This window comes from Pipistrellus kuhlii, unplaced genomic scaffold (genome assembly GCF_014108245.1).
Source record: "Pipistrellus kuhlii isolate mPipKuh1 unplaced genomic scaffold, mPipKuh1.p scaffold_m20_p_16, whole genome shotgun sequence".
Taxonomy (NCBI): domain Eukaryota; kingdom Metazoa; phylum Chordata; class Mammalia; order Chiroptera; family Vespertilionidae; genus Pipistrellus; species Pipistrellus kuhlii.
The window spans coordinates 5211390-5238793 of NW_023425471.1; the positions used below are offsets into that span (position 1 = coordinate 5211390).

At 39.8% G+C, this 27404-nt stretch overlaps 1 protein-coding gene across 2 annotated transcripts in view; it reads left to right on the top strand.

The window, feature by feature from the left end:
- Positions 1-202: 202 nt before the first annotated feature.
- Positions 203-27404, top strand: part of CDKL5 (cyclin dependent kinase like 5) — a 143535-nt gene continuing 116333 nt past the window's right edge. For both annotated transcript variants that reach the window (XM_036439589.2, XM_036439590.2), the window contains exon 1: positions 203-319. The gene's annotated coding sequence lies outside the window, so the exon portion shown is untranslated. The remainder of the gene's footprint in view (positions 320-27404) is intronic.

A 27404-nucleotide genomic window follows, 5' to 3' on the forward strand; every position in this document is an offset into this window, starting at 1 on the left:
TGGCTCCGGGGATCCGAGCCCGAGTGGAGCGGGCGGGGCTCGCGAGCACGCGCGCGAGCACGAGCGCGCTCTCCTCATTGGCTCCCGTGAGAAGTAGGCGGGGACGGAGGCGGGACCTGGCTGGGGCTGAGGAGCTTCCCCATTCGCCGGAGCAGACGGCCGGGGCGGGGCCGTTAGCGAATTAGGCTGCGCGTTCGCTCCTGCGAGAGGGCGGGGCTGGAGGTTTCGATTAGTTGTCGCTGCCGCTGGGGAAGGTAAAGCGGCGACCGTGGCCTCAGGAGCTCTCGGGTCCCCCGGCCGGAGGTGGGGGACTTGCCGGGTGAGTAGTCGCGCCGCCGCCCGCCCGCCCTTGCCCGCGCCTCGGCCCGCACCTCCCAACTTCTCCCCGGAGAGGGGACCCACCCGGTCCTCCCGGGCAGGCGGGAGAAGGGGCGGCGGCGCGGGTACCCCCTGCACAGGGCGACTCGGCGAGGGCGCCCCAGTCCGGAGTGGCCCCTTCTCCGCGCTCCCTTGCACCCCCGGAAGGGATTCCCCGCCGCGCCTCCAGGGCTGTATTTTGGGGTGAGGGGACCCGAGGGTGCGAGGAGGGGCTGCGAGTCGAGGCCGCCCCCCGGGGCTCCCCTCGGCGGCCGGTCTGCGGCGCCCCCGCCGCCCCTGCGGCGCCCGCTCCCTCGGGCTTGCGGCGAGAGAAGCCCCTTCCGCGGGCGCCGGGGAGCAGCCTGCGCGCGGAGCCCCCGCCGGAGTTCCGAGCGAGCCCGGGACCCGCTGACCTTGGCCGCCCGCAAGGGTGGGCGAGGGACCCGCCACCTGCCCCGCGTGTCCCCCGGCCTCCCCGGAACAAGTTTCACGCGTCGCTGTGAAGTTCAAGGCTGGCAGATCGGGCTGGGGTTGGGGGGAAGCAGAATTGGCCCTTTCCCAGCGCTTCGCACCCTTTGTACCCTCCTAGCTATTCAATCCTGGGGTTTGCAATCAGCTCCCCGAACGAACAGGTCCTGCTCGCATCCACTCGCCTCGTGCCCACGTTGGGGGAAAAAATAACCTGAGCATATTTCCGTGCAAAGGCAGAGATCTTCCCGGGAGCTTTTTGTTTTTTCGCTTCGCTGGAGTGTTAAAAGCACAGATGCCGGAATAAGAAAAGCCTAACCCTAGTATCTCAGATTAGACGGGGCGCTGTGATATTTCAGCAATCGCAGCTCGGCGTTCTGTGGAACACGATCTATTTTAATTGGCTGAGATGTAAGCTGCTTTTGGAAAGTCTCGCAGACACAGAATCATTTCTCTCCGTGCATCCGAATCCGGATTGTTGGGACGCAATGGTTCTGTGGTTAATGCGAAAGCTTGCACGGATTAATTTGTTGGAGAGCATTGGACTGGAGCAGGAGACATACATATGTATAGGAGAGGGTTTTCCTTTTAGGTAACATCTGCTGGAGCAGTTCCAGCTTGTTCCTTTCTCGCTGTAGGGTTACAAAAAAGGCATCATTACCGAGGCGATGGGACTCTATGTCAATGACATTTAGATGTAAATCTGTTCTTAATTTCTTTAAGGGTTTAAGATATCTTATTCATAACATGCGAAGAAGGTATGTTTACTTGTCTCTGTTTAGTGTCGGAGGGGGGTAGTATAATCTTATATTTAGCAACCCGATTAGAGTTTGTTAATAATACATGTTTAACAGGCGTGCGCCTTTTTGGGAACATGATAGTTGAGTGCCTTAGCCATCCTTTTCATTTCGTTATTTAAAGTACTATTTTAGGGTTGAGCATTTTTTGGCGTTGACACTGGAACAGGAGTAAGGAAGCCTGCAGCGGTATGACCAGTTTGACACCACCAGTGGGTGTTTCTGTTGACAAATGCAGAGAACATTTGGGAAGAATATCTTCTTTTTTTTTTTTTTTGAGGGGGGGTTGGAGGGGGGGGGGGGGAAGGGGGAAGGAGCCAGGAGAGAGAAGCTGTAGAACTAAAGATGCCAGTACAGTGTGTATGCTGAGCATTTCACAAGTACAAGGAAACCTAATTAGGGTAAAAAAAAAATCAGTTCGGATGTATTAAATAATAGAACTCGAAATGCATGCTAAATAAAGTTAATCAGTCCAAGAGTGCTAAATAATCGACCATTTCAGAGGAGTTGGAGGGTCTTCAGTTGATGACAGCGTCAAATCTCTCTGAATTGTCTTGCCTTTTTTAACATAATGCAGCTATTAATTTGATATATATATTGGTTAAAATATTAACCATATATACATATATATATGTATATATGGTTAATATTTTAAGTTTGCTTATTCAGTATGTTTCCTAAGCCTCATTGTTTCAAAAATAAAACTAGAAATAAACATTCTTTCTCCAGAGAGGATTTCTTTTTTTATTCCTGCTCAGATGTATGATTTATTCATGGTTTAGTGGTTTGAGGTAGGGATTTTTTTTTTTTTTACCCCTTTATCTCAGGTTTTTGATTTTTACTTATTCAAGTTCCCTGGGCTAAATCTGCCATTATTTTCCTTGCAATTTTCTTGGAGTTATTTCAACCAGAGTGTGGCACCTACAGTGTGCCCCAGGATTCTTAAAGAAAAGCCTCCCGTTGAGGGAAATTGCCCAGCCATCTCGCATTGATGAGTAATAGAAGGTTGACCGATTTTGAATCAGCTGTATTCTGTTCCAGATATGCTGCATGGGGCTAAGGCAGTCTATTTAACGAGAAGCAAATTTTGTGTGGTATTTCTATTTTGAAGGTGCGGCATTGTTACATGACAAACTGAAATACAGAGGTGGGGAAATTACTTCAAGTATGCTTTTACCCTCCACCCTTGCTTCAGCACTGCATCCAAGAATCTGGGGAGACTCAACAATAGTTGCATTGTTGGAAATGACAGTGGCTTCCGTTGCAGGAATTTAACCTTTCATTATGATTTATGTTTCAATTTACTTTGGGATAGAACATGCAGCTATACTTGAGAATTTGACTGTAGGACATTTTAAGAAAGTGGGCAGAGGGAAAAAAATAAGCCTTCTTCCCTGTGTCTGTTGAAATTTTATCTTTTCTCTCCTCCCATTCTAATAACTTTGGTGATTATCTGCTTTGTTTCTTCTAGCTATTAGAAGGTGTGCTGGCAGATAGTGCAGGGATATGACTTTTTCATATAAGGAATTGATGTCAGATAATAGCAGAAGGTGTTTAAGGACAAATTAATTCACATGCATAGATCCAAAATGCGAGGACGATCCTTCAGGTAACCCTTAACTTTGGTACAGGAGCAGCAACATTTGGAGTTAAAATTAAGTTTCTTTTTAAGTAGAAAAGGCTGTTTCCTCAGGATTTTATAATTTTAGATTCTAAAGTTCTGATTTTTTGGCAGCATCTCATTTCTTGGTAGAAGAGGAGAAAGTCTCAAACATTCATCATCTGATGATGATGTCAGTTGGAACACATATTTCAGAGTATGAAAATAATGCAATTGAAAGACTGCATTTAAACTCTTCATTTGGGAAGTTTTTCCAATTTACTTTCAATCTTAACTTCAATGTTAGAATTTTTTTATTGGTGATGCATCAGTGTTTGAATCCAAATTCTTGATAGTTTTTTTATTTTTATTTTTATTTTTTAAATATATTTTATTGATTTTTTAGAGAGGAAGAGAGAAGGATAGAGAGTTAGAAACATCGATGAGAGAGATTCATTGACCAGCTGCCTCCTGCACACCCCCCACTGGGGATGTGCCCGCAACCAAGGTACATGCCCTTGACCGGAATCGAACCTGGGACTTTTTAGTCCCCAGGCCGACGCTCTATCCATTGAGCCAAACCGGTTTCGGCTCTTGATAGTTTTTAGACATTATTATTTTTTTAAAATATAGAACAGTGTGTGAATGACTGGATTACCCAAAGGTCTGGCGTCATTTCTCATTGGAGTTTGTACACTTCTTAATACTGAGATCTGTTGTTGGGTATGAAAGCTGCGAGTGAGGTCCTTCTACTTGAAGAGCCTTATAATATTTAGACAGTTCAGATTTGGGTATTAAGAAAAAATTATTTATTAGACTAAAAGTATCTAGCCCAGCCGAAACCGGTTTGGCTCAGTGGATAGAGCGTCAGCCTGCAGATTAAAGGGTCTCAGGTTTGATTCCGGTCAAGGGCATATACCTTAGTTATGGGCACATCCCTAGTGGGGGGTGTGCAGGAGGCAGCTGATCCATGTTTCTCATCGATGTTTCTAACTATCCCTCTCCCTTCCTCTATGTAAAAAAATCAATAAAATATATTTTTTAAAAAGTGTCTAGCCCATTTAGATCTCTGAAATTGTCAACATTTTGAATTATGCCCTTTATGTATTTAGAAATATTTGTGCTTAAGATAATGCTAATTAGGGTCAAGTTTTCGGTATGGCCTCTCCTTTGGGCAGTCTTCTGTAATAAATAAGTTAGAATATTCTATTTATCGGGCCTTATTGAATACCAGATACAGTGGCAGATAATTTATTTGCGTGAATATGTGCGTGTACGTGAATTCTCACATCTCTTATTTCCTGTATGTACTTGACGAAATGGCTCAGAGAGAGAAAATAATTTGCCAGATTACCTAGCTAGTCATCATCAGAGGCAAAACTTCCATCCAAACCGGTCTGACTTGAACTTGAACCTGTGCTCTTCAAAACCATGCTTTCTGCTTCTCTTTAGAATCTGATTCCACTCCTGGGGTGGCACTAAAGATATCAACATGCTTCCTGGAGTTCACAGGCTGCATTGGCCAGGCCACCTAATCTTTAATCACGTGAGAGGCTGGACTCAGATCCGTCAGTAGCGCTGGACAGGACGCCTGGAAGTCATATTTCCCTAACAGGCTCATTAGTTCTGTTTCTTCAAAAATGAAGGTTATACCAAATTATTTTCACCCAACATGAATGGCTGTTTTTAGTTAACCACTTGGTATTTCATGTTTCTGCATGTTCCATTATACTTTTGACTTCGATTAAATTTGCTACACTAATGAAGGCTATGAAGATATGTCTTTTATTTTTTTGGAATCTGTTTTTATTATTTTTTATTTTTTTAAAAATATATTTTATTGATTTTTCCTACAGAGAGGAAGGGAGAGAGATAGAGAGTTAGAAACGTTGATGAGAGAGAAACATCGACCAGCTTCCTCTTGCACACCACCTACCGGGGATGTGCCCACAACCAATGTACATGCCCTTGACCGGAATCGAACCTGGGACCTTTCAGTTCGCAGACCGAACGCTGAGCCAAACCGGCTTCGGCTGAAATATGTTTTTATTGATTTTGAGAGAGAGAGGAAGGGAAAGGAATAGAGATAGAAACATTGATGAGAGAGGAGCATCATCAATGGGCTGCCTCCTGCAGGATCCGTACCGGGGATCGAGCCTGCAATACTGGTATGTGCCCTGACCTGGAATCCAACCAGCGACTTCTTAGTTCCTGAGTCAGTGCTCAACCACTGAGCCACACCAGCCAGGCTATGAAGATATTTCTTGAATTCAATTTTGTGGTTTGATGTATTCTTGAAGTGAAATGGCAGTCATTACAAGTTACAGATGGTATCTCTTCTGTAAATACAGTATAATGACCTAATCAGGGGTCCTCAAACTTTTTAAAGTGGGGGCCAGATCACGGTCCCTCAGAGAGCTGGAGGGCCGGACTATATGAACTACTAATTCCTACTGTAACACCTCGGCTGCGCTCACTGCCCAAAAAACCTGGCGGGCCGGATCAGACTCCTCTGCGGGCCCCAGTTTGAAGACGCCTGAAAGTGAACTAAACTCTAGATGTGAAGTCTGCAGAGATACATTATTGTTTTTCTTAATGCAAAGAAGTTGGACTCTGACAAAAATTTATTTACTTGAGAGTAGAATTTTCTATTACTTCAAGCTTCTTGTGATTGTGTGTGTGTGTGTGTGTGTGTGCGTGTGTACACGTATTTATGTATGTATTTATGTATGCATGTGTTTAAACAAGACCCATCACTAAGAGAGCTAAAGGGTTGCTTAGCCCATAGGAAAACTCAGATATTCAGGTTAAGGAGGGAAAAGTCTTAATTTCCTATTCTGTAATTGACGAGAATCACTTTTGTGACTTTATTGAGTTAGAAAAGAGTGATGAATATCATAGGATCTCAGGGCTGGAAATCATCTTGTCAAAGCAGGAAAGTTATTCTACAGAGATGGGGTCTATATATGTTCTTATGGATTTCTTTACCCAGTGTGAGTTTTCAGTAAGAATTTTTCACAGCTGTACTGAGGTGTATTTTACATACCGTAAAATTTACCTGTGTTAAGTGTATCATTAAATGATTTTTTAGGGAAATTTATGGAGTTGAATAGATGTCACTGCAGTCCTATTTTAGAACATTTCCATCAGCCCGAAAAGATCTCCCCTGCAACATTCATTTTTTTACCTTATTTGCTTCCACGTAGACCCCTTTAACATCAGGCACTGATAGATGGATCACGTAGATCTTTAAAAATACCTTTTAAAAATACCTTATACATATTACGATCTCTTAGTATTTTTTTGTATTTTCAAATGTTTTTGCCTAAACATAATATATAGTAGAATATAAAGGACAGTACAGCGAATGGTATAGATTTTGTTTTGGTCTTTTTTTTTGTTTGTTTGTTTTTTGTTTTGATCTTTTTAAAACCAGCAAATAAAATACAGTGGTCTTAATGATATGTTGGAAATGTGTGTGTGTGGGGTGAATCAAGGTAAAAGTAATATAAGTATTGGGCAAGAAAAAATTCCTTTAAGATTTAAGATCATAGGCAAAATATTTTTTAAAAAAAATTTAAGCCAATAATAATATTGTGCATTTTATTATTCGAATCCCCCTTGAGAAATTCATGCCATAGAGTAGACTTCATTCAGTTCAGGTATTTGCACACCTTGTCTGCTTTCTCCATTGCTTCAGACTGGATTGTTGTGGGATTTGGAAAGAGCTTAACCTGCAAGGTACGGTAGCTACTTCTTCCTGCCTGCATCATTTTCTTTTTTGTTACTCTCGATGGTGTGCACCAATTCGCTGTGCCCTCCTTTGCTAAGTGTTCTATGTGTAGATGGACTCTGCTGATAAGATAGCTAAGGGATATTAATTTTGGGGTATGCATAATTAAGGAATCCAATGATTCGGTTGGAAGTAAAGTGTTTTGGAAACTCTAACTTTTCATTGCTTTTAGATGGACATTTCTGGATGGAAAGAGCTTACTTGTAAGTGCCAGGCAGGTAAATCAATAACTCCGTGTGTGGTAGTTTGTGTCTGGATTTTTAATAACAGACAGATTGCACACAACACCATTAATAGTTTACTGTAAATTCAATCATAACTTTTTTTTTTAACTGCTTAAGAGCTGTTGTTACTTTTGAGTTCTTTGTAGTGATTTTTGAAAGTAATAGCTTGGTCTCTGGAAGTTAACAAAACGTATGGACGAATACATTATGATTTCGGGTGTTTTTTTAAAAACTGTCTTAAATTATTTTAGGTAAGTTGCAATTTTTAGGTCTCTTGTTATGCATACCAATTAGGTTCTTGGCAGTGTAAGGTTGTATTACAATAATTAGATTAAGCCATACTCATGTGATATGGCAGATGAAAAATGGTGATAAGTAATAGTTGAAGAAAAATGTATTGACTTTAATTTGCTCAATTACCCCGATATTGCCCAAGAGTAGAAACTGGCTTCCTGATGGATGGAATCGCTCAGAGATTACAAAAGCTGGTTCAAGTATGACATATCCTAGAATTTATCCACACAGGCTACCCTGGTTATTCAGCCTCTTGTGGGACGTATTAACTTTAATTGCTAGTAATTATGATGAATAATATTACCACTAAAATTTACGAGTAGCATTTCACAGGAAAAGAAAGTTTCCTTTTAATTGTTAATAATTGAAAATAATTGAGGTAGACAAAAGCTAATTTTGTGCAAATTGGTGTGTCATACTTTATCAATGATTTCTTTCTAAAATTACCTGCCTGTCCTAGATCCTGAGGATCTGTCCTTCATTTAGTAAATACTGATTGAGTGTCTACTATGTGCCAGACTGTGATAGAGGCTGGATACATAAAAGGGAAGTAGACCCTGCTCTCAAATAGTTTACAGTACTTTTTTCTTATTTTTAATCCTCACCCAAAGGAATATTTTTTCATTGGTTCCAGATAGAGAAAGGAATGGAGAGAGGGAGATGGAGATGGAGATGGAGAGGGAGAGGGAGAGGGAGAGGGAGAGGGAGAGGGAGAGGGAGAGGGAGAGGGAGAGGGAGAGGGAGAGGGAGAGGGAGAGGGAGAGGGAGAGGGAGAGGGAGAGGGAGAGGGAGAGGGAGAGGGAGAGGGAGAGGGAGAGGGAGAGGGAGAGGGAGAGGGAGAGGGAGAGGGAGAGGGAGAGGGAGAGGGAGAGGGAGAGGGAGAGGGAGAGGGAGAGGGAGAGGGAGAGGGAGAGGGAGAGGGAGAGGGAGAGGGAGAGGGAGAGGGAGAGGGAGAGGGAGAGGGAGAGGGAGAGGGAGAGGGAGGAGAGACATCCATTGGTTGCCTCTGGTACACAACACCCCTATTGGGGATCGAACCCATGACCCTTTGGTGTATGGGATAACATTCTAAACAACTGAGCCACACAGGCCAGGGCTAATTTACTGTCTTGAGGTGGAAGCGGAGAGGTACAAGGCACTAGGGGGGTACATAACAGGGTAGGGATGGGGTATCTATCCTAGGGGAGCAGATAGGAAGGCCATACTGAGGAGGTAACATTTAAGGGAGACCTAAAGAATGAGAAGGGCATGGTCCAGTTAAGAAAGTAAGCTGTCCTGGCAGAAGGTGCAGATGCCCTTAGGCAAGGTAAGAGAGAGAGAGGCTTTTGAAAAAACGAACCTTTTAAAGAACTGAAGAAATCCACAATGGCTGGGAAGTAGAGAAGCTGGTGATGAAGGAGAAGTAGGCAGGGGCCAAATCTTGAAAAGACTTAACAAAGCCCAGCTGCTGGGTTTTTGAACTTGTCTTAAGTCTCCTAGGAAGCTATTGAAGGGATGTGACATAAAATGAAATGCCACAAAAAACAAGAGTTTTAGCTCAATAGGAACCTTGATAATTTACCAAAAAAGGTCAAATCTCTGCAAGGTAAAATACTGGTGTAATTCTCAAATATTAAAATAAAGTTTTTGCAATTGCATCTGTGATACTCTTTTCATTGTTTTTATAGGAATTACCTTTAATTTTCTGAAGGCTCCTCCTTTTCTTTTATTAAGGAGGAGCCTTCAGAAAATTAAAGGTAATTCCTATAAAAACAATGGAATTTTGTTAACCTTAACTAGGAGTGCCACCTCTGTTTATAACTGAGTTAAAATTTTTTAAAAATATATTTTATTGACTTTTTACAGAGAGGAAGGAACATCGACCAGCTGCCTCCTGCACAGCCCCCACTGGGTTTGTGCCCGCAACCAAGATACATGCCCTTGACCGGAATCGAACCTGGGACCTTTCAGTCCGCAGGCCTATGCTCTATCCACTGAGCCAAACCAGTTCTGGCATTTTTTTCTAACAGTTTTAGTTCTCTTTCATATTGAAACTTAAAACTCTGCTGGGCCTTCCCCCACACCCCCCAGATACCTTTAATCTGCTCAAGGTATTTAATGTTTTAATGAAATGTTTCATTAAATATTAACATTAAATTGCTTTACCCCCCCATACAATGTCTTAGGTCTAGTTTAATATTTTTCAGCATTTATGCTATTCCCAGTTAATTGAATCTTATTTTCAGCTCCTACAATGTTTCTAGAGAATTTTATTAATGTTAAGATTACTAATCTTTAACAAGGGTACCACTTTCAAATCTGGTTCACATTCTGTGACCATGTCATCTTTCATATTAAACTGGTCTCTGCTGAGCTTATGTTCAAGTGAGATTGTATATATAAAAGAATTGTAAAAGCACTATTTTCTCTCCTTCTACAGTAGATATTCCTACCCTGTTTACCCGAAAATAAGACAGTGTCTTATATTAATTTTTGCTCCCAAAGATGCGCTAGGTCTTATTTTCAGGGGATGTCTTATTTTTCCATGAAGAAGAATACGGTACACATTTATTGTTAAATGAAAATAAAGGAAATTTATTACCTGTATACGATACGGTAGTACGGTAGTTGTCAACACAAACCAGACAAACTGTGAATCCTACAGTATCAAGAATTTACTCATTTATTCAATGACAATCATGTCATCATCTTCTGGAACATCATCATAACAATCCAATTCCTGAATTTCCTGGTGAATTTCTTGTGACTCCATTTCTTTCAGAATCAGTGGACCAAATCTCTCATGTTTAGCAATAGCATTCTGAGACAGAGCCTGGGGGGGGGGGCTTATTTTCGGGGGGATGCCTTATATTTCACTCAGAAGGAAACCTGTAAGTAGGTCTTATTTTCAGAGGATGTCTTATTTTTCGGGGAAACACGGTACATGCCTAGTTCTTTTTTGGAAATCTTTAGCCATGCTAAATTTTTGTATGCCATGTTGATTGAACAAGCAATCATTTGGGTCTTCTTTGGAATAATTTTCATAGGTTGTTAGTTTGTGTCTGGTTGGAATACTGTTGCCCATTTTCCCCTCCACATATACAAAGAATATCCACATCATCACATCCTTCTTCAAATATTTCCTTTGAAATCGACGTTTTGATGCAGCCTCTAACTTAGCTCACTTTGTCCTTGAGTTCTGAGGCTTTTCTGAACCATTTTATACCTGCTCTGTATTTTTGTTGCTTTCATCTTTTATTTTTTTTCTTCTCCTGGTGATAACTTGAAGAGTTTGCCGTGATTTGTGTCATTACTTTTTTCACTTTCTATCTAGCCCAGGACGTTTATTTTTAAAAGTGTTGCCTCATTTCAGATTTCAGACTTTGAAACTGATGTTTTTGTGCTAGTGGGTTCTCTGTCATTCAAAATCCTGCCCTCGATTTAGAGTTGTGCTTTCAAGCCTGTCGCTCTGTGCAGGATCGGGAAAGGAAGGCCATCCTTGTCTTTCTTTGGCTGACTTTGTGATAGGTTAATGGTTAGGGTATCTTGGTGTCAAGTGTCATTCAGGCAACTGAAAGGATGTCAGCATCATGGTAAGTGATGGAGAAATAAAGCCAAGCTGTGTTGATGGGCCCTTATGGAGTTTGTGATCCAGCAGAAAACAGTGGCTAAAGTGTAGGATGATATGCATGTTTAGATGGAAACACGGGGTCCTGGTGCTCTAGGCAAGAAGAGGTGTACTCACCGCAGACTTAAGGGGACTGGAAAAGGTGATGATTCTTGAGTGTTTGTGAAAAGTCTTAAAGGAGGCCCAGGATATCAGGTGGAGGGAAAAGGTTTCTTGGCAGATGGTATATTCAAAGACATGAATCTAAGAATGGGCGTATAAAGCTGGGAGATTAGCAACAAATGATGTGGATTTGTATATTGCATGCCTTGCTTTGATGCTTTTGCCCCATCTACATCATAGGGTCTTGATTTTCTTTATGGCAATCTTTTGGCTTTTTTTTTTTCCTGTCCATTTTTGCTTTTATCTGAGAGTATAGGAAGGAAATACTAAGGTCAGGAATTTAAATAGGGGTTGGACCTCTGGAAAAAATGGATAAGCAGATGGCAAATGTTTTTCTACTGCAAGATCCATGGAGGCATAGAGTGCTGACTGTTGCCTCAGCATCCAGCCCATTTCCTGGCCCTTAGGAAAAGTTCAATAGATGTTTCTCTTATGCAGAGCGTCTCCTTTTTGCCCCTTCCCATTTCTTGTCAGTGCCTTCTTCCTTGTTCAGTGGCTTCTCTTCTCTGTCAGGAACCTATCTACCTAGTGGCTCTTTCTCTTTAATCACCTTCTATACATGCTTGCCCCATATCTAGCCACCAGGCATAACTGTGTTATAATTGGATCCACATACTGTATGACTTTGCTAAGCATACAAAGATGTTAATGGCTCACTGTGGGGCTTCTGAAACTTGTACCAACACTTTCGTGTGGCAGACACAGGGGAGGCCAAAGTTGACACCTATAAGGGTGACATTTTCTTGATTTTTTCATAATTTATTGCATGAATTTATTGAAGTTATGAGCTCTATTCCATAATAAACTCTGTGTGTGTATGAATGTGTGTGTGTGTGTGTATATACATCTGCATTGTATATTACTTGCCATTAAACAAAATAGACATTCTGTGAAGATGTTTGCTTACTTATCCTGTTGCTTTACACACCCCACATTATTGTTTATGTCCCTCAGATTGGGAAGCTGCTTTTAAGGGTGTTACCACATTGAGGTAAACTATTTGTCTTACAGAAAGGTCCTCCAGGAATGCAATGTCTTCACCAGAGAATCCTCTGTACAGTAATAGCTGATTAGTTAGATGGGGGCGGGGGGGGCGTTGCTTTGCTGTTGTTGTTTGCTTTTTATCATGGGTAATAGACTATTAAATACCCTATGTTTTGGTCATTTCTCATATTATGGGTCCCACTTTCCCAGGAAACTCACATCCACAATCTCTTTTACAGCTAAGATAAAAGCTTGTGATCTAGGTTTGACCAGTCATTTACACGGAGTGAGACTTGTATGTAGAGGTAAGCATTGTGAGCTGGGCATCATGTGTAATTGTAATTGAATTAATGACCTGATGATCATTATGACAGGCGTGTTTTTTTAAAAATATATTGTTATTGATTTCAGAGAGGAAGGGAGAGGAAGAGAAAGAAACATCAGTGATGAGAGAGAATCATTGATTGGCTGCCTCCTACATGCCCCCTACTGGGGATCGAGTCCACAACCCACCTACCTACCTACTTGGGGTCAAACCATGATCTCCTGATTCATAGGTCAAAGCTTAACCACTGAGCAACACTGGCTAGATAATGTTGTTGTTTTTTGTTGTTGTTTTGTTTTTTATTGATTTTTTTTTCATAGAGGATGGGAGAGGGATAGAGAGCTAGAAACATCGATGAGAGAAGAACATCTACCAGCTGCCTCCTGCACACCCCCTACTGGGGATGTGCCCGCAACCAATGTACATGCCCTTGACCGAAATCGAACCTGGGACCTCTCAGTCTGCAAGCCGACACTCTTCCCACTGAGCCAAACCAGTTTCGGCATGTTGTTTTGTTTTTTAAGGCATGGCAGTGGCAGAGCTTATGGAATTCATTCTCAAGTGGGGTTGATGCTGAGTGGTGGCAATACTTTTTTTTTTTTTTTTTTTTGTAAATTGGTCTTCCTGTTCTCTGATCACTGGGACTTGTGGTTAGATGTCTTATATTACAATAATTTTGGAATATTTTCAGCCAATACCTCTTCACATATTTTTGTTGCATTCTCTTATTTCTGTGATCCCAGTTATCAGTATATTAGAACCTTTGATATTGTCCCACAGCTCTTGAATGTTCTGTTCTGTTCTATTGTTTTCATTCTGTTTTCTCACAGTGTTTTGGTTGGGGTAATTTCTATCGACCTGTCTTCTTTTCTTGGCTGAGTTGAGTCTACTCAAGAGCCCATTGAAGGCACTCTGATTTCTCTTAACTATGCTTTTCATTTTTAGTACTTTCATTTTATTCTTTCTTATAATTTCCATTCTCTGCTGAATTATCCATCTGGTTTTGCATGTTGTTCTCCTTTTGGGTTAGAGCCCTAAATATGTTACTCATAGTATTTAAAGGTTCATTCTTGATATTTTCAACATCTGATTATGTGTCTCATTCTGGTATATTCTTTGTCTTTTGAGTATTGTTTTTTCTTTGCCATTTCTTATACCTTGTGATGTTTTTGTTGCAAATCTGACCTATTTTTCAGAACATTAGAGACTAATGTACATTATTTTTATGTCTGTAAGTGGGCATGTTTTTCTTACTAGACCTTTCCTGCAGTGATTTGAATTAATTTAGTTAAGAGTTGGGCTAGATTTGAATTTTGTTGTTGCTGTGGTTACCCTTAGTATATATAGGCTTCAAATTCTCATGGAGATACTTGGTGCTTAGGCTGGCAGTTGATTTATTTTATTCTGAGTTTCAGGTCTCCCTTTTGAACTGTGCCCTTACAGAGGGTCTTCTTGTTTTGATCCTCCACTGGTAATATTCTGCTATTTACCTGTCACTGGAAGTTGGTTAGCTTGCAGGTGGGAAGTGGTGGTGGGGTGTGGTCTTTTGTTCGGATTAAACCTCAGGTTTATGTGCCAGGGTGTCCCAAGGTCTTGCCCCTCCCCAGACTTTTTGGCGGGCTCGGGATGGAATCTTGTTCCTCTCCCAGGAGTAGGGTGCCTGCTTCTTTTCCCAATGGCAAAGAAAGCTTTAAGTGAGGATAGACTCGATTATTGGACTTGCTTTCACCGATACCAGCTTTTCTTTAGTGGAGATAGGGAGATAGGATCTGGGTCAATTTCTTGCTCTTGAGGCACAGCTGAAGTTCTCTTCCTCAGGTCTGCAGCACAATGGGCAGTCCTAAGGGCTCTTTCCGTGAGTGCCTGGTGAGATTGGTGGAGGAAGATCCTGAAGGAGGTTGGGGTTTCCCCTGGTGGTTTTACTCTGTCTCTTTATCAAATCACATCAGAATTTGATCAATTTGCCAATTGTCATAGCTGACCTCCAACTGAAGTCCAGTTGCACTCTACCCCAAGAGAGTACATGGTTGTTTCTTCTTCTTTAAGGTCCTGCCTCTCTTAAGATTTTGAGCCAATTGGTTCTATGATGCATTTAAAGAAAGTCATGAATTTGAAATCCAGCTCTTTTTCATTAGAAGAGGGGCTGCTATATTTCTTCCAGCTTTCACATTCCAGGGTGAAAGACTGAAGTTTGGTTACTCTTAAATTTTTAACAGGCACATTTAACTTGGTCTAAGCTTAATTATTATTCTTACTAAATACGACAGATTTTAGAATGGTTTATCTTTTAACCCACAATCCCCTCATCCATGTTAGTTATTTATGCTTTAGTTTTGTCTTGTATAAGCCACCTTAAGCCTATAAAATTGTGAATATTAATGCATCAACATGTTTTTCAAATTTCTTTGCACACCATTCTTCATTTACTCTATTTCTAAACTTTTGGGTTCAGCTTCTTTCTTTGTAAAGAATGTTCTTAAGTAGTTCTTTTACTAAATGCCTGTTAGTCAGCTTGGCCTTAGCCTTTGAGTGTCTTTATTTTACTTTTTCTCTTGATGATGTTGAGAACTTAGCGGTGACAATTATTTTCTCTATTCTTGTGTTTTTGTTGCCAGTGGAAATTGAGTTGCAAGAAAAGCATTTTGGGGACCCATGAATGGAAGAATGAGGTGTAATGGTAAGATCTTCTGGCCTTGGTGAAGATAAGGTCAGGGTCCAGAGATATTGCACCATTACCTGGTATTGGCAGGGCATCAGAGAGGCTTTCGTAGTTGAGTCCATGCCAAAGGTTAGTCTGGCTCAGTCTCTGTCCTTGTCCGGATAGCTTAGTCTCTGTTCCTGTACTGCTGCACCCAGGCCTGAACTTGTAGCCCACCCAAGCTTGGCCCCCTGAGATTGCCAGCCTACACAGCTGCAACAGACCTACACTTGAAGCTGCACAGCTGCCATGGAGAGAGAGCATGTGCAAACAGGCGAATGAACAGGTGCCTTATGCCACCCAGATGGCCGTGGTTAAGCTTTGATTATATTACGTAAGGGTTGGGAAGGGGTAAGCTTTCTTTCAAATTAACCAATCTCTTTCCTGTCTCTTCATGGACTTGTGGTGAGTCCTCCCTCTATCCAATCTGGTCTTTTTTTCCAGGTTAGAATACTTCCCCTTTATGGTTATCAATGGTCGTCATCTTGGCTCAATAGTGCACATGCACCCAGAAAGGAATTTCCCCCTTTCTGGTTCTTCCACATCTCCCCTTCCCCTTTTCCAAATAATTTGTGTGCAGCAGACTGGTGGTTCCCTGGAGAGATTAGAAAGCCAGTCCTTCCTTCTGCCCTGGGGAATGGGAGCAGAGGGGTGGGTTATAATTTCCAGACTCAATCAGGCCAAGCCAGTCTTGCTCCCTTCTCTCTCTTTTTTTGCTAATCCTCACCAGATTAACATTGATTTGTTTTTTAAAGAGTGTGGAGGGCCGAAACCGGTTTGGCTCAGCGGTAGAGCGTCGGTCTGCAGACTGAAAGGTCCCAGGTTCGATTCCAGTCAAGGGCATGTACCTTGGTTGCGGGCACATCCCTGGTAGGGGGTGTGCAAGAGGCAGTTGGTTGATGTTTCTCATCGATGTTTCTAGCTCTCTATCTCTCTCCCTTCCTCCTTTCTGTAAAATATCAATAAAATATAAAACAAAACTAAGTCTTAAAATTAAATGGGGTGCTTCCCATTAAAAAAAAAAAAGTGTGAAGGGAGGGAACGTGTGAGAGACACATCAACTGGTTGCTTCCTGCAGGCACCCTGACCACGCACCCTGACCGGGACAGAGGGGAGAACCTGTGCCCCAGGTACCCTTCACCAGGAACCCAGCACTCGTCAGTGTGCAGGCTGATGCTCTACCACTGAGCCATGAGTCACACCTCCTCCAGGCCTAGCTCCTTTCTCTTTCGCTAACATTTTGACAAGCCTTGTTAACGAGTGGTCTTTAGTCAGTTCAGATGTAATCCCTTTGTACACAGGCAATTATCTTTTCTCTTGGGCTGCATTTAAGATGTTTCCTTGCTTTTTATCTTCTGCAGTTTCTTCGCAATATCTTTAGATATGGATTTATGTATGCTGCTTTTATTTGGCGTGCTCCCATCAGCCTGAAGACTTACATCATCTTTAACTGTGGAAAAATATCCTACTTATCTTTTAAAATAATACTTCTCCAATTTCCATATCTGGAACCATTATTTAGATATGTGTTGGTGTTTTTCATTGTATCTTCCATTGTATTGCTTAAGTTTTCTTTTAATATTTTCTATTTTTACTTCTGGGTGATTTCCTCATACCCATCTTACGGTTCACTAATTTCTCTTTAGCTGTATCTAGTCTATTGTCTAATCCATTTATTGAGAATTCTCACTAAAAAATTTTGACTATATTCTTAATGTAAAAATTTCAGTGTTTTTTTTTTCTTCAAAACTTCGTTTTCATTTTCAAATGTTCATATGCTGTGAACATTTAAAAATAGAGTTATGCTTGGATTATATTCTTAGCTGTAGTTCTTGAGGAATGAAATCTCCCATTACCTTTCTTCCCTCCCTCCATATTTTGCTTGTTTCTCTTGTGGTTTGCAACATCTGACAATTTGGGAATTGTTTGATGGTGCCTGGTTTGCAGAATGTGCTTTTGGATGGCTTTGCATTTATCTCTGAGCGGACCCTTTGGGTTCACTACTTCTGAAGTATTTCTGATCTGTTCTCAGATGGGTTTCTGATATCCTGAGAGTGGTGAGAATTTGGACTCCATATCTGCAGTGGAGCAAAGACTCTGGTTCCCCTTTTGCTTTGATCACTCCTATGCACAGCCCTGGGCTGCTATGTAGCATTTCTACCCCACCCCCCAACTCCCATTTACCCAAGGGCAGCCCTTTATATCTCTTGGCTTCATGCTGGTGGTTCACTTCCAGCTTCTCTCCCATGCATGGACTTGAGGCAGTTGATTTGGTTTTTCTGGTCCCATAATTATTTGAGTTTGCAGCCCTTGGGTTTAGAGGGCTGGAGTAAGCAGGTCTTTGTCTTGTGAAGAATCTCATTTAATAAGTTTCTTGTCTTTACAGCCATTCCTTTCTACTCTAGTTTTCCTGACTGTTGATGAGGAAGTAGTTCATCCAATTAAGAACCAGGAAGCAGTTGCAACCACAGGCATCTTCTGACTTTAAAGGTTGCTTACCAAATGCTCATGTAGACATTAATTATGTAGAACAGTTCATATTATCTCATAGGAACTATGTTATTTAAAAAATGGATTTGTTTCCTAAGTAACCCAGAGGAGTCCATTGTGTGGATTAAATTCATATAGACCCTTTATGACTGTAATCAGCATGAAGAAGATGATTTCTATGTTTTAACATTCCCAGTAAGAAAAGGGAGTATGGTGGTCTTCTGTGGTGTGACATACCAGCTACCAGTCCCTTCTGTTGTTCCAAATCCTAGCCATTGTTCTCAAACCTGCCACCGAATCATCACCACTCACCCTTAGCACACAGCCTTGCCTCTATTCCACTAAGAACACGAAGGCCTTCTGGCTGATTTTCTGCAGGTTCTGCTTCCGTGTTCAAATTTATCAGTTCCTTTTTCTCAGAGCTGTTCTTTCCTCCTGTCTCAGATGATGAGGTGCTTCTGCTGCTGTTCGAAGCCAGTCCCTTGCCCAGTCCCCTCAGCTTCAGTGCTGCTGCACCGGCATCTTTTCCCATCAGTTATTCCCTCTCTTCCTCCCCTTTGTGTATCCCAGTGTTCCTCAACTGGGATGATTTTGCTACCAGGGGACATTTGGCAGTATCTGGGGACATTTTTTGTTGTTACAACTGGGTGGTGATGGCATCTCTAGACTAGAGGCCGGGGATGCTGCTAATAAGCATCTTACAATGCACAACATAACCCCACATCAAATAATTACCTGGTCCAAAAAGTCGGTAGTGCTGAGGTTCAGTAACCTTACTGCATCCTTAGAATTTTTTTAAAAATATGTTTTTATTGATTTCTGAGAGGAAGGGAGATGGAGAGATAGAAACGTCAATGATAAGAGAGAATCATTGATCAGCTGCCTCCTGCATGCCTCCTACTGGGGATCGAGCCTGCAACCTGGGCATGTGCCCTGACCAGGAATGAAACGATGACCTCCTGGTTCATAGGCCAATGCTCAACCACTGAGCCGCGCCAATTGGGCCTGATTTTGTACAATACTTATCACTGACCTGCTTGAAAGCCTGCAGTGGTTCTCTCAAGCTGACAGGAGGAGAAAAATCTGAATTCCCTTATATGGCCTATCAGGCTTTTTGGTATGTTCTCTGCTTATCTACCTCTCCAACCTCACATCTTTCTGAGTTTGCCTCAAACACTGTGCTCTGGAATGTAGAGTTCCCCATAAAATTTTGTTTCAAATGTGATGTCCTTGCTTATGCTGCCTCCTTGCCCTGAAATGCAGTGTATCCTATAGAGTGTGTGGGTCATTAGCTCTTTGGTGGGACTCCTGTTTCTTTCTTCTTTTTTTTTTTTAATCAATCTTTATTGTTCATATTATTACACAGGTTCCTCGTTTCTTCCCCCCTCCACCAGGTTCCCACCCCACCCTCTGCCCCCTCATCCTCATCCATTGGTGCACAGTTTATGTTCAGTCTCTTCCTTCCTCCCTTTCCCCGATAGTAAATCCCTTTTCAGATAGTAAATCAGTTACTTAGCATTTTCTCATAGCAATAATACCTCCACATGCCCAATGATACACTTCACACAAAAGACATTTCCTAATAGGTCAACCAGCCTCATCCAGGCCCCACCCAAGGCACTCACAGATCAACACCCCAGCCCTATACTAACTCAACACATCCAGATATAAGCCTTCATCACTTGATTCAGCAGACCCTCAAGTTCCCGCAAAAGTTTCCAGCCATTGGGACTCCTGTTTCTTATGGAAGCTATAAATAATTGTCACCTTTCTTAACTTCTCTGGAGAAATGTTACTGGATAGCGTTCCTTGTCCGAACTATCATTTTAGAGAGGCAGGACTGGATAAATGCTAGTATTAGTCCTGCTGAAAAAGAGTAGGCAGTGGGCATGGGTAATGGTGCTTTACAGTTCTTCAAGTATGTTGTTTATTATTAGCCATTTCTTTTCTTAGTTCCTGCTACCTAAGTTTTATTATTTTTGAAGTGTTCTGGGAAAATATGTATTTTGGGAGAGAGCTCTTTATTTTCCTATATGAAGTTGTGTGTTCTTCAGCTCTGTTGCGTTTTACTATCTATTGGATCTTCTTTTTAAAAAAATCTTTTTTACTTATTGATTGATGAGAGAGGGAGAGAGAAGGAAATGTTGATTTGTTATTCCATTTATTTACGCATTCGTTGGTTGGTTCTTGTATGTGGATGATGCTCTATTCGGCCAGGGTCCATCCATTGGATCTTAACCTGCTTCCTAACTCTTTGGAATTCCTTATTGGCCTATCTGCTCTAGCAGCTACATTGCCAGGGCTGCTCTGGACTTATTTTTATATTTATTTGCTTATTTCAGTGGCTTTTAATGTAGGAATAAAAGTAAACATGTGTGTTTGGTTAGCCATTTTCAAGCAGAACTTCAGTGCCCTGTACCTCATGTGGTTTCTCCTTTCTCTCTATTGTAGACATCACGGCAAATAATATATTTTAATGTGAACCCTTAGGAAAATTTTTGGTGATTTTCTTAGGACACTGTCTTATATGCTCCCCTGGAATCACTGGGGGTGATGATACATGCCATTGATAAGAGGGAGTGTGCCACACCTACGGAGAATGTAAAGGAAATATGCTGATTTGACTAAAGAAAAAGTTACCAGTTAAAAAATGTTTATTATTTTGGTCAACCTTACTGTTTTTTATTTGATCTTAAAAAAATTAGTTGCCAGGTGGAACATTCACAAAATTTAATTATTGGCCATTTCTATTTTTCTTTGTGCATTTTCTTTTCATGTCAATACAGGTGTTTTTTTTTAAATACCCTTGTAGGAGTCATATGATTATTTTTTTTAACATGAAATAAGAAAACTGCCAAATGTTGAATACATTGCTCATTTTTTTAAGTTTATATTTATCATCTGATGCTTGGAAAATGAAAATCAACTCCTCATTTGTGATTATTAATATGTACCTCACAAGGTGGCTGTGAAAATTAAATAAAATAACGTAAATGAAGTGCCCAATACATTGTTTAGTACATGATAGGCAGCAGTAAATATTAGTTCTTTTCTGCATTCTTTCTCCTTTGCCAGATTGTTAAAATAAAGACAGTACTCCATACTCCATCTTATGTACTTACTGATCCTTGTTAAATGAAGGTCAGTATGCCAAATACCCTGAGGGATAGAGAGATGTTTAATGCTGCTTTCAGTCCAGGGATAAACATTAGCTTACTGTATGTATGTGTGTGTGTGTGTGTGTGTGTGTATGTGTGTGTATATATATATATATATATATATATATATATATATATATATATATATGTGTGTGTGTAAATATATATATTTACCTTTCTAGGCTTTTTTTTAAATGCTGTTTTGAAGACCTTTCATTCTTTAAAACTGTTATTTTATTTGAAGACAGAACACTTTAAAGGTTGGTGCGCCACATATCATCCATGACATTTCTGTGAGAATAGTTATTAGCTCCACTTTCTAGATGGGCACCTTGAAGGGTGATCTGTCCAACTCCTGGCTGAGGTAAAAAATAGGATATATCGGGATGCTGACCATTACTTCCAGCCTCAGTCGGTGCTGAGTAAATATTTGTTGAAAGAATGAGTCATCTTTTATTAAATGGTATGTGAAGCCCATTCCTAAATTGCATCTCTACTTCTTACTGCTTTTCTCTCGTCCTTTATATTTTATGCTGCTGAAGTGATTAAAATAGCTTTCAGATTCATTGGCTGGTAGAAAAGACATTGAAAGTTGGAAGACATGCTACACTGCTTTAGCCATAATGAGAAAGGAAGATTTTTGTGCTGATACTGATTATATTTGCCGATTACATTTTTTGCCTTGGAGCTGTGGTTCCTGTAACAGCTGCAAGGGGTTTCCCATGTTTGGGGCCAGGGTAAATGGCCCCATTTGTTGCACTCTTAAGGATGACTCTGCTGTTAATAGTCAGCTTTTTCAATTAATCTCTAGTAAAGGAGGAAAAAATTAGCAATTATAATTAGGCTCTGGGGATTTGAGGGGAAAACATTTTAATGGATGAACTAGCAGATATACAAACTTTAATGAAATAAGTCAGAGTTAGTTCTGTATTTAGCTTTTTGTAGTGGGTTGGTGTCATAGTGAAGTAAAGGCTGTTACTGAAAATAGTAAGACCCCATATAGCATGGATGGTAGAACATCTATGAATCTAGTGCACTCTGCACATGGAGAAATCCATTTTGTCTTAAACTTGCTAATTCACTTCTTTTCAAAAATTTTCTAAATAGATCTCTTCATCATCCTTTTGATTTTCCCAGTTTAGTTTTCTACTTGGGATGCATTCAGTAAGGCTTACAAATAACTGTTGTCTTGTAAAATACTATTATGAGTAAAACTAGGCCTTTGGAGATTGAAAAAACCCTTTTGTTTGATTCTGGCCTTGACACTTCCTAGTTGTGTGACCAGTGACAAGGTATTTAATGACTCTGGCACTGCTTTTTTTTTTTCTTTCTTTCTTTTATTAAAGTGTTAGGATGAACTGTGATAATGTGAATAAAAATACGTAGCATCATGGAAGTGTTCCAAAAGCCATATGCCTTATCTGTTAAAGGATACAGCATGGTGGTGAAGTATGGGGTTTCTGGAGCCTGATAGTCTGGGTTTGAACTCCAGTTCTGCCATTTTGCTGGCTGTGTAACTAATTTCTCTCTTTGTCTCCTCATTGGTAGTAAAGGACAGTAAAAGTTTTTTTTTTTGAGGATGAAATAAATTAATATAAAGCAGGTAGACCAGTTGCTTAGTACAAAATGCTATTTATATGTTTTAGATGTTATTATTTTTATTACATTTGAAAATCTGGTATGTCACCAGATTTTTTTATTTAAAATATTTTGTTCTATTGGAATATTTTGCATCTCTTATGATTTTAAGCTCCATGAAGGCAGGGTCTGGTCTGTTTTGCTCAATACTGTATTGGTAACATCTGCTATATCTGCTATACTAACTGGCATAGAGTACTTGCTTACTCAGTAAATATTTGTGAAATGAATGAATGAATAAATAAATGGTGAATATTGCATTTACCTTGAATTTTGTTTACCACTATTGTAATTCAAGTAGGTTTTTTTTTTTTTCTTTATTATTCGGTCGCTGTAAAAAAAAAAAAATCTGTAACAAAACTTACAATAAATTCCCAAGTTTACAAGCTGAAATTCAAATTTCTTCACTTTGCATTAAAAATCCTATTGAATCTAACCATACTCAGGTTTCTTCTCTTTTAGAATGTGCAATTTTGATCAGATACCTTTTTTTTATTTCAAGTGGATAATTCTCTGGGTTGTGAATTAACGCACTGGGTTGTTGTGGTTTCCAGTTAAATGGTAAACATAAAAGCACTTTGCAAATTATATAATATCATTCTTATCATTATTTATAATAATTCCCAAGTGTTTTAAAACAAATTTTGCTGAAATATACTCTCTTCTTTTTTGCTCACACAACTTAAATGTAACTCCACCCATTTTTGCAGCTGGCTCATCTTGCCTGCTGTCTTGATGTATTTACTACAATCTTGAAACGTCTAACTCTTAATGAAACCAGTAAACCTTGATTGAACACCTATATTGTCCTAATCCTCTAGGCACAAAGTTTTAATGTATTAATTCCAGTCTTCACAATTGAATTGTAAGTTACTATTGGAAGATAAACAAAGCTTTATTAAAATTTTTGAGGGTTTGAGGAAAAAAATCAATTTGAATTGGGCAGCACCAAACTGGAAGTGATTAGGAGCACTTTGTTGATAGGAGCCAGGGGGAAAGCCTTATATAGAGAAAGTGTGTTAGCAAATAAAGGAAATTATTTGATTGGCTTTAGCTTAAGGCCTAGTTTTGGTTTGCCTTTGGGCATTAGAGCTAGCTCAGTCTAATGGCCTCCTTGTTTAATTAACTCAATATTACTTTATGAATAAAGACTGTGATGTGTACTTACTTCTTGGTCTCATGAATGATTCTTTATACATAATAAAACGTGGCAGTGGGTAATTAGTTGATGTATCATTAATGTGAAAATCAAATTGCAAATAGAATTTCCTTGTTAGAACCAGCCTAGCATTTGTCTGTGATGTCTGGATTTTTAAAAAATAATTGGTTCATATTTATGTTTTCTTTCTTCTTTGGTTTGTTTTCAAATATGTTGACCTGTTTCCTACGTATTTCTCCTTCACCAAGATAAATCCTATATTTCCTGAACTTTCTTACTTCCAAGATCCTTTTGGACAACTACTGTTTCTCCCTTATGCTGTCTTTGTAAAATCTCTGCAGTAATTTATTGAGGTCATTTGTCTTACTTCTAGTGCATCAAGATCAAAAGAAGAAAATATTAATAGAATTTTGGTTCTCTATAATGAATTTGTTCTTTAAAAGTGGTTTGAGATTAAATCCCATAGCAGCGGTCTAGCAGCAGTTGAGGGTTTTTTGAAGAGGCAGCTAGCACTCTTGGGGCTTTCTGAAGGAGGTGACCTTTGTGCAGAGATTTGAAGGGAAAAGCGTTAGCAGAATGCTTCTTATTTGATAGATTGAAGTCAATAATTGGAAAGTTAATTTTAAAAATTGGTAAAGCTGTAAGTAATTCATAACAATGTACACATAAACATTTTGCTGTAAAGCATATTTATTTGCCAGTCTTTTGATGTAGGGCCAAGGGCTTTTTTTCTTTTTCTTTCTGAGTATGGATCAGCTGGCTGAAGTTCAGTGTCATCTTTCTTGTATGAAGCATACTCATAATCCATCTTATCTGTCCAGTAGGTCCAGTTTTGGTTTCTTGAAAGTGGGACAATAATATAGACAACTTATGAAACCATCTAGTGCAGAATTGTAAATTTTTACAGTGCTCTCCTATCTTTTAATGTTATCTAACCCATGTGTAATTGATGGCCACATTTTTAAAGTGACTCATGACCTTCATCAAATCTTGCCAAAGCATCCCACTTAATTTTCACAGAAACTGCAACTTTCTTTTAATTGGTTTACATACTATTTAGTTGAAAACCATGTGATGTCTGTTACAAAAGGAGTTGGCAAGTGATTTTTGGGAAGAAATGCAACTAACTTTTGGATGCTAAGTATGCAACTCAATTGAAGGGAGTAGAAGTGTGAAGTTGAACTAGTACCTATTAGCCAAAAACAATGCATCAGCTGGTCTGTTTTACAGAGGTAATGGGGAGCTGGCCGGTTAAATGACATGCTAGAGGGCCAATATGGCTTAAGTGCCCAGTGCAAATGGACTTTTGTAAATGCATTTTATACTTTTCAAAAAGTCCATTTGCCATGAATAACATGCCTTTTTACAATAAAACGGAGATAAATGAATTACTGAGTGCATGGAGAAAAATCACTGCTCAAATAAGATCATTGTGAAGCCTTTTCTCCAAGTAGAGTTTCCCCCTTCTCCCAGACATAGGTGGTTTATACATCTTCTGGACATGTTAAATACCTTGCATAGACCCTTTTCTACACTTCTCACGTGTAACTAATTCATGTGTTCACCTCTTCTGTGAGCTCTTTCTCTGAGGAGATTTTGTCTGCAATGTTTAACCCATAGTTGGTGCCGAAGAAATTGAATGAAAAGAGTTTTAGCCATTCAAACTGATGAAACAATCAAATCTTGCTAAGATAATAGTTTTCATTGGTGTGCCATAAGGAAATAAGCCATTGTTATCTATAGATTCAGACCAGAAAATACTTCATACACTTATACTGAAGTATGTTATATTCCATATGTCCAAGATACTGTATTATATTTACAAATATTGAGTTTAATAATACATGGTTCTTGTCTGTGGACCTGTATTCTAATAGTACAATGGGAACATATGGGGAGATGAGATTAATTAGAGCCTGTGGGAATCTGTGCGGTTTTGATAATACATAGGACCTAAATTGGATTGTGAGTGGTAACAACAGGGCTCTCTGGCACGTATTTACTGCTTTGTGGCATTTTATAGTCTGGATCTCTTTGGAACTTTCTTCTCTTCGTTTCTGTCACATACTCCCAGGCTGCCTATTTCCATTTCTAGCCTTTTCCTCCTGCAAAATTTTGTTTTCTTTAACAGTCTGCCTTTGGCTCTTTCCTTTTTCTGCCCTTGCGGTAATGCTTAGTTTTAACCCTAACCTTAGCCTACATACTTCTACTAGACTGTAACTTCTTTGAGAGTAAGTTGCATCTTTGTAGTTCTTAAAGTGTCTAGTATATAGTTTGTAAGTAGTAGGTGTCATACACCATTCTCTTAAATTTAGCTTCTTTAACCAAATTCATTAGGTGTACGGGTTAATAATGCGGATTTTTTCAATACTGTAGATGGAGTTACACATATGTTGATATATATGCAATTTGATATGTATGCTATTTTGTTGTATTGACAGCAAGCTTCAAAACTTCATATGTCAAATTTGCTGAAGGTGTTAACATCATAGATATTTTTACACTTAAAAATGTCAAATTCCGTGCCAAAAAAAAAAAAAAAAAAAAAGAGAGAGAGAGCATTTGTGGGAAGTTTTAATTCATTACTTTATTTTGAAGAAAAAGTTATCGTATACTTCAGGAAGTTTATGGTGAGCATGCTCCATCTCAAGATATTGTGAATGCTGGTTTAAACGATTTAAAAGTGATGGTTTCAATGTGAAAGACAAAGAATGTCCAGGTCTCAAAAATGTTTGAAGACCAACAGTTACAAGTATTATTGGATAAAGATGAGTGTCAAGCTCAAAAACAACTTGCAGAAAGATTAAATGTTGCTCAGCAAACAATTTCCGACTGTTTACAAGCAATGGGAAAGATTTTAAAGGAAGGAAAATGGGTGCCACATCAACTGAACAAAAGACAAATGGAAAACCGAAAAATCATCAGTAAAATGTTGCTTCAAAGGCACAAAAGAAAGTCTTTTTGCATCAAGTTGTGACTGGTGATGAAAAGTGAATTTATTTTGAGAATCTCAAATGCACAAAATCATGAGTTGATCCAAGTCAACCATCAGCATTGACTGCAAGGCCAAATCTCTTTGGAAAGAAGACAGTGCTCTGCGTTTGGTGGAATCAGGAAGGTGTGGTGTAGTATGAGCTTCTAAAACCAGGTGGAACAGTTAATACTCATCACTACTGGCAATAAATAATCAATTTGAACCACGCTTTGTTAGTGAAATGACCAGAATGGGCCAGAAGACATGGCAAAGTAATTTTGCTTCATGGTGACGCACCATCACACACTTTAAGACCGGTTAAAGTCACGTTAAAAGATCGTGCCTGGGAAGTATTATCCCACCCGCCATATTCACCAGACCTTGCTCCTTCAGATTAGCACTTGTTCCGATCAATGGCACACACACTTTCTGAGCATCACTTCAAAAAAAACATATGAAGAAGTGGAAAATTGTGTCTCTGAATGGTTTGCCTCAAAACAAAAAAAGTTCTATTGGGACAGTATCCATAAATTACCTGAAAGAAGGGGAGAATGTGTAGCTAGCGATGGACATTTTTCAAATAAAGTGCTTTTGTTGTTTCTCTTGAAATTACAGTGTTTTCTTTGATTACAAAATCTGCCATTAGTAACCGGTACACTTAGTAGTTCCTCTTCCA